This window comes from Capricornis sumatraensis, chromosome 20 (genome assembly GCF_032405125.1).
Source record: "Capricornis sumatraensis isolate serow.1 chromosome 20, serow.2, whole genome shotgun sequence".
Taxonomy (NCBI): domain Eukaryota; kingdom Metazoa; phylum Chordata; class Mammalia; order Artiodactyla; family Bovidae; genus Capricornis; species Capricornis sumatraensis.
This window is the reverse complement of record NC_091088.1, coordinates 48,115,137-48,121,136: the sequence shown is the minus strand read 5'-3', so window position 1 is coordinate 48,121,136 and position 6,000 is coordinate 48,115,137.

The following is a 6,000-nucleotide window of genomic DNA, read 5'->3' as shown; positions in this document are numbered from 1 at the left end:
AATTTTTTCTTTCCCTCCTGGTGGTGGTGAGATATGTGTAGATACACTCAAGGATGTGTGTGTATGCATGCCCAGATGGGGTCTCCATCAGCTCTGTTCTGGCCTGGCACAAGGGGAGATACAGCAAGAGTGCAGATATTTATGTGCAAGGCATCCCTGTCACTGGGACACAGCTCAGAAATCCGGCCTCTTGCCTCTTGTCAGTGTCTCCTGCTGGACCAGGAACTCTTGGAGGACAGGGCTGGTGTCATGCTCATCTTTGTAACTCCAGCACATGTAACTGACTGGGTGCCTGGATGGATAGATGGATGGGAAAGGAGCTCTATCTTCTTCTCAAGTCTGGAATGAGAAGTTGCTAACGTAGCTCAGTGGTTGTGGTCCAGCAGGCTTCTGAGATCGTGGGAGGAGAAGCATGAAGAGAGATCCAGTGGGCCCAGGTCCTAGCCTGGCCTCTGTCTCTTCTCAGCCATTTCCTTTCTTAAAGAAGGAAAGCTGGGTCATATTTTTAAGATTACTTTTCCTGTGGGACCCCTTCATTCCTCTCTCCTCTCCCCACTCCTTGTGTTGTCTGCCTATTACTACTGTCAGGCTCAGCCCTGGAACACAGTTTTCTTATGGACCTCCAAGATCTTAGTCCAACCTGAGCTAGAGGGAGAGTAGGTGCTTCAAAAGCCTTCATTATCCAGGAGAACTCTCTATCCTGAAATTGGGCACTTATCCTTCTTTTCCTTTTCTCCAAGAGGCATCCTCCCTGCACCCCACCACAGCTATTGTTGCTGTGAGGGCCTGGCTGCCTGGCCAAGGTGATTGGACTTCAAGGCACTATTCATTATGCCAGTCCACAGCTAAAGATGTTTGCTGAGATGGTAGCCACCTGAGAGGAGCATCTGGCTCAAGCTGGGCTCCCTTTTCTGGGAATCTTTGTTTAAAATCTTTGGTCTTAAAAACAAAATCAAAATGAAACCTTGGTCTTAGTTCCTTGTGTTTAAGGGGAAGTGAAGATGAATTCAGCATTTGAGACCCCAGTAAGGACAGAAGCTGTCTCACACCATGCTCAAAAAGCATCCCTTTTCAGGCTACAAAAGAAGAGGATTTGGAGTAGAATTTGAGGGGACACACACGGCAAAGGGACAAAACCCCATGTCCAAGGAGTTTTCACTGGAAGAAGTGTAGACTCCCAAACTATGTTGATGACACAGGCTTTCTGAGCAAAAGGAATTGGAAAAAGGAAATTACCAGCACACATAGGATGAACAAAATGATTCTCAGCTAAAGATCTTGGAGGAAAAGAACTCTTTTTCTCATGTTGAGAATAAAGGCTTCCTGAAAAAGGGCCAGAATGGAAGGTGGAGCGGGGGCAGTGGTTATCTCCATCAAGGATTACAGATTCAGGTGCCTGCCCAGGCCAGAGCCAGGGCTGGCGGGAGATGAGTCCACCCCGGACCACCCTTCTTGTCTTTGCTTGGCTGAACCATGCCAGAACAGTTGGAGGGGAATTAATTTCAGGAGGAAAGAGCGGGCCCAGGTTAGTCTGTATGTGTCCTTGGAGACTTATATGTATATATATCTCTGCCATACAGGCCCCTGCTTCCCCTCCCTCCAGAGATTCTACTGTTTGTGTTTGCGTGTCCCCATCTTCCAAGAGCTGTGAGTCAACCTAACGTAGAGTAGAGCCATCTGGGCAGCTGGGTTTCCCCCTTTTTCTTTCTTTCTTATCTTTTCTTTTAACAGCATTTAAAAGTAGTTCCGTTCAGTTGTTCAGTCACGTCTGACTATTTGTGATCCCATGGACTGTAGCATGCCAGACTTCCCTGTCTATCACCAACTCCCAGAGCTTGCTCAAAAACTAGTTTATTAGATTTTTTTTTTTTTCTTTTTAGGCTGTCCCATGCAGTATTCAGGATCTTAGTTCCCCAGCCAGGGATGGATCCTGTGCCCCCTGCTCAGTCTTAACCACTGGACCGCCAGGGATGTCCCGACATCAGGGTTTTCTTTACTTGCCCTGTCAAGAATTCATGCATATTTCACACCCATACTTCCTCGTTTCTCACTCCCTATGCACCCCCTCACACCCCTGACCATATTGTAACATCTCCCAGGACAAGGATAACTATCACTATTCCTCTCGGTACCCAGGACTGGGCAGTACAACCAGGGCTCATGTGTTTCTCTTTGCTGGTGGACTGTTGAGGTCAATGCATGTTTGACCTCAGATGTTTTGCAGGCCTGGGATTCTCATTGTGAAGGTCACCCAAGACAAACTAGAAATTGTTCTAAACATATTGCCCCGAATGTGAAGCAGACACATGGGGTCTGAATAGTCAAGAGGCAGCTGGAGCTCTAGGCTTTCCAGATCTGGCTAAATTAGAGAGTTAAATGATGTACTGAAACACAAGAATATTCTGCTTTTACTGTTCAGAGCTCCCCGTCCCCTGTTATTTGTTTTACACATTTTCCCCATTAGAAAATGAAGCATAGCAATTAGAAGACAACTCGGATGTTCTGTATTCAGGGGTTTTCGCGTATCTATTTGGTAATTTTGTATTGCAGCAGCTTGGGCAGAGCATCCTTAAAGAGCCCTGTTTGGATTTGTCTGGATAATGTTTCCCAGTTCAGAGTAACTGCTAGAGCAGTAAGAAAATGCTTGGCAGAACTCAGCTCCATTAGCTTTGCTGTTCACACCTGCGGTGCTTCTCCACCCAGGCGCGGGGTTAACATAAGCACCTGATATTTGCAAGGATGCGTTAGGAAAAAAGAGAAGAAAAAAAAAAAATCAAGATGCCTAATCAGAAATTACCTTACTCGTAGTAAAACCTAAATTCATGAGAATTTATAAAAATAGATTTCTTTTAAATGCCGGAGAAGAGATTTAGAAGCAGTTTAGCAGATTGGGATGCATGGGACCGACCTGCGCCAGGTTCTTCTTAGGTTAATAAATATTCATTTTGTTTTTTTGGGGGGGATTCCAAGTACAAGACAGAGGGTCCTTGTTGTAGGAGTCAGATCTATTTCTACAGCAAGAATTTCAGATTCTTCAGTATCAGGTATTCTTTTCTAAAAATGTAACTCTTTCCTAACAAGTCAAACCTGCAGTGGGAAATGCTCTAGGAGATGGATTCAGCCACCGCCTTTCCTTCCTGCGTGCAGCTAAGCAAAGCCAGGTGTGAGCACCTGCTTTCCATGCTCTCTCCCCTCTTAGTAACCTTTTTTTTTTTGGACAGACAGAAAAAGCTTCATTCAATATTGATAGTGTTTCAATACGTTAAAATCCACAGCATTTCAAGAATCTTATATAAAATGTGTACAGATGGCATATTTTTTCCTGGTTTCACCTTTTTTGACCAGAAGAGTCCATTTTCAAAGGGATTTCTCCTCCCTTGAAACCTGTAGTCCGTGTAGTTCTCATAGAATGCAGGCCCAATTGGTACTGAGATGGTGCCTCCCAAGATGCCTGTGAAGGTGTTATTATTAGTAGTACCATCTATTTTCTGCGAGTGCTCAATTTAGCAAATTTGGGATCTTGGAAAAAAAAAACCTTAAAATAATTTTTCTTCATCTGAGAAACAAGAGAGTAACATTGTCCGTAAGAGGTAAAAATAGATGCCTTGTCATTCTAACAAATATTTTAAAGCAAACCAGAAGATATATTCCAAATATGTTTCCCTGAAATTTATCTGAAAGACAAAGAAAGAGAAAGAGAGAAAGAGAATGAGAGAGACTCAGGTTTAGTTGCAGCTGTTCCCAAAGAGTTTGGGAACAAATATTCTTTCTTGCCTTTGCATGATTTCGATAAAATTAGGTCAAAGAAATGTTCATTTGAAAACAGTGCTTTGTCATATTTTCTACAACACATGTCTAGCAAATTTATGAATCCAGCGTTCATCGGCGTGAAGTTCCCAATCCTAATGAATGGTTTAGACAGCATTGTCATCAATTTTCCGCAGGTGCAGCTGAGGCAATCAGTCACTTCAATCAAAAGCCTCCGTCAACTTGCGTGGCGCTGTCATTTTTTACACTCGGATTGCTGAAATTAACAAAAACGATCACTCCCAGAATGGCTTGACACCCCTCCCGCCTGTGGGTGGTGCTTTTGAGCAGCGCTATGCTGCTAGCCGAGCAGCAGATTTTGAAAGCATTTTTTTTTTTTTAACTTTATACTCACATAATATTTCTTTTGTGATATTATGGAGATAAAATTGCACTGTGTGTTTTAACATACAACAACCTCTTAAGGCAAAAAAGTAAATTCATGTAAATGAGTTGGAGAAAGTGATAAGATTGGTTGGTGGGTGAGTCGCAAAGGTGGGACATGGATGCTGCAGAGAAAGGCTCTGATGGCCACCAGGGAGGTCGTCAGGTTCCAAACTTCCTTGTCCCTTCCCCTATGAGGTCACATAGCAGATGGCAGTTTGGGCTCTGAACTTTGGAAGCTGTTGCTTTAAGAGTTAAGATCGAAAAACCAGGCCACCTGGTTTCTTTCACCTTGTATTTCCTCTGAGTATACCGTTCACTTGCTTCCAAGTCTCTGGAAATCTTCTCCAGGGAAGGCTTTATCGATATCAGGAGAGGCACGTATTATCACTATATGGGTGATGAGAATTATATTCTTACCTTTGTAGTGAGTGAGCTGTTTCTCTTCCAAGGGGTAAAGGCACCTTCACATCCTCTCACTTACCTTAAAAGACTTCACGAAAGATCCGAAGAAGGAAAAGCTTTGGCTTTTTATATCACTGAAAAATAACCTTGTTTCCAGAACTCTATAGTCCAAAAAGATTTCAATAGTTCCAGCAATACAAAGAGAAAGCTGCAAGAAAAACTCTGCATATGCCAAAGATGAACACGGCTGTCTTTATCCTGAGAACACGACCAGGTGCCTTCTAAATCTTGAAAATATATGGACAGACAGAAAGCACTTAGCATCCTTCCTCCATGATGAATAGAGTTAACCTTTGTAGTTTGCCAAAAGTCAGTAAGTTTTTCTTTCCCATTTGTTTCAGCAGAATCAGGAGTAGAAATGCAGGTGGGACCAGATAAACTCACATTGTCTTGGCCTTTTTTGCTTACCTGCAGCAGCGAGACTGCTTATAGCAGCCGGTAAGAAAGATGTGCTAATATTAACTCATCTAAATGAGTGGGTTACTTTTATTGACAGAAGTGCTTGAATGTATTAGACTGGCTGGAAAAATACTGAGGTGTCTTTCCCTTGTAGGTATTAGGAACGGTCAGTTACCCCAACGTTTCTGTGGTTGCATTTCAAAATCCACGGGGTTTCTGAGGAATGCAAATTGTAAGACTAGAATAAAAATGTACTTTTCCATAACTAGTTGTGTCACTTTGCAAACAGCTTTGATGCAGGATTCCTGCCTGCGTCTTTGTCATCCATACCTGCGTTTGCGATCCCTTCCCTCAGAGAGCAATTAGGCACCGGAGTTCCAGCTAATATTTGAAACTGCCTGTGTGTCTGCAGCCAAAGGGGAAAAAGGGTCTGTGATCATCTGTACCTAGAGAGACGCATTCTAACAGCGCCCACCTTCTAGACACTCGAGAAGAAATGCAGCTGGGGGAGCCTACAGAGTCTTGAGGGGGTGGCTTTTCTGCTGAGGAATGAAGATGGCCACCCAGTAGCCAGCCGGGCTTGCGGGAGGAAATGCACGTTTTGGTTCGCTTCCGTGGAGTTTGAAGTTAAATGGTCCTGTCTGCTGCGTCTCCTGTTTGTGCCACTTGCTCAAGATCCCTTGAAATACACCGTTACACTTTCCCTTTAGTTTATTTCAACAGAACTAAACCAGTCAGTGTGCATTTCGGCCTCCCCGAGTTTCCTAGGAGTGTCTATGGACTAGATCTTTTCTTTTGCTTTGATTACCAAAATATAAAACCATTTGACTTGCCATCACTCTTCGTGTAACTGTAGATGTTGGAATAAAAGGGGAAGTTGAAACAGAGTGTCCATAAATCAAACAAATGGATACAGGGGAAAGAATCAACAGCATATATAGTCAA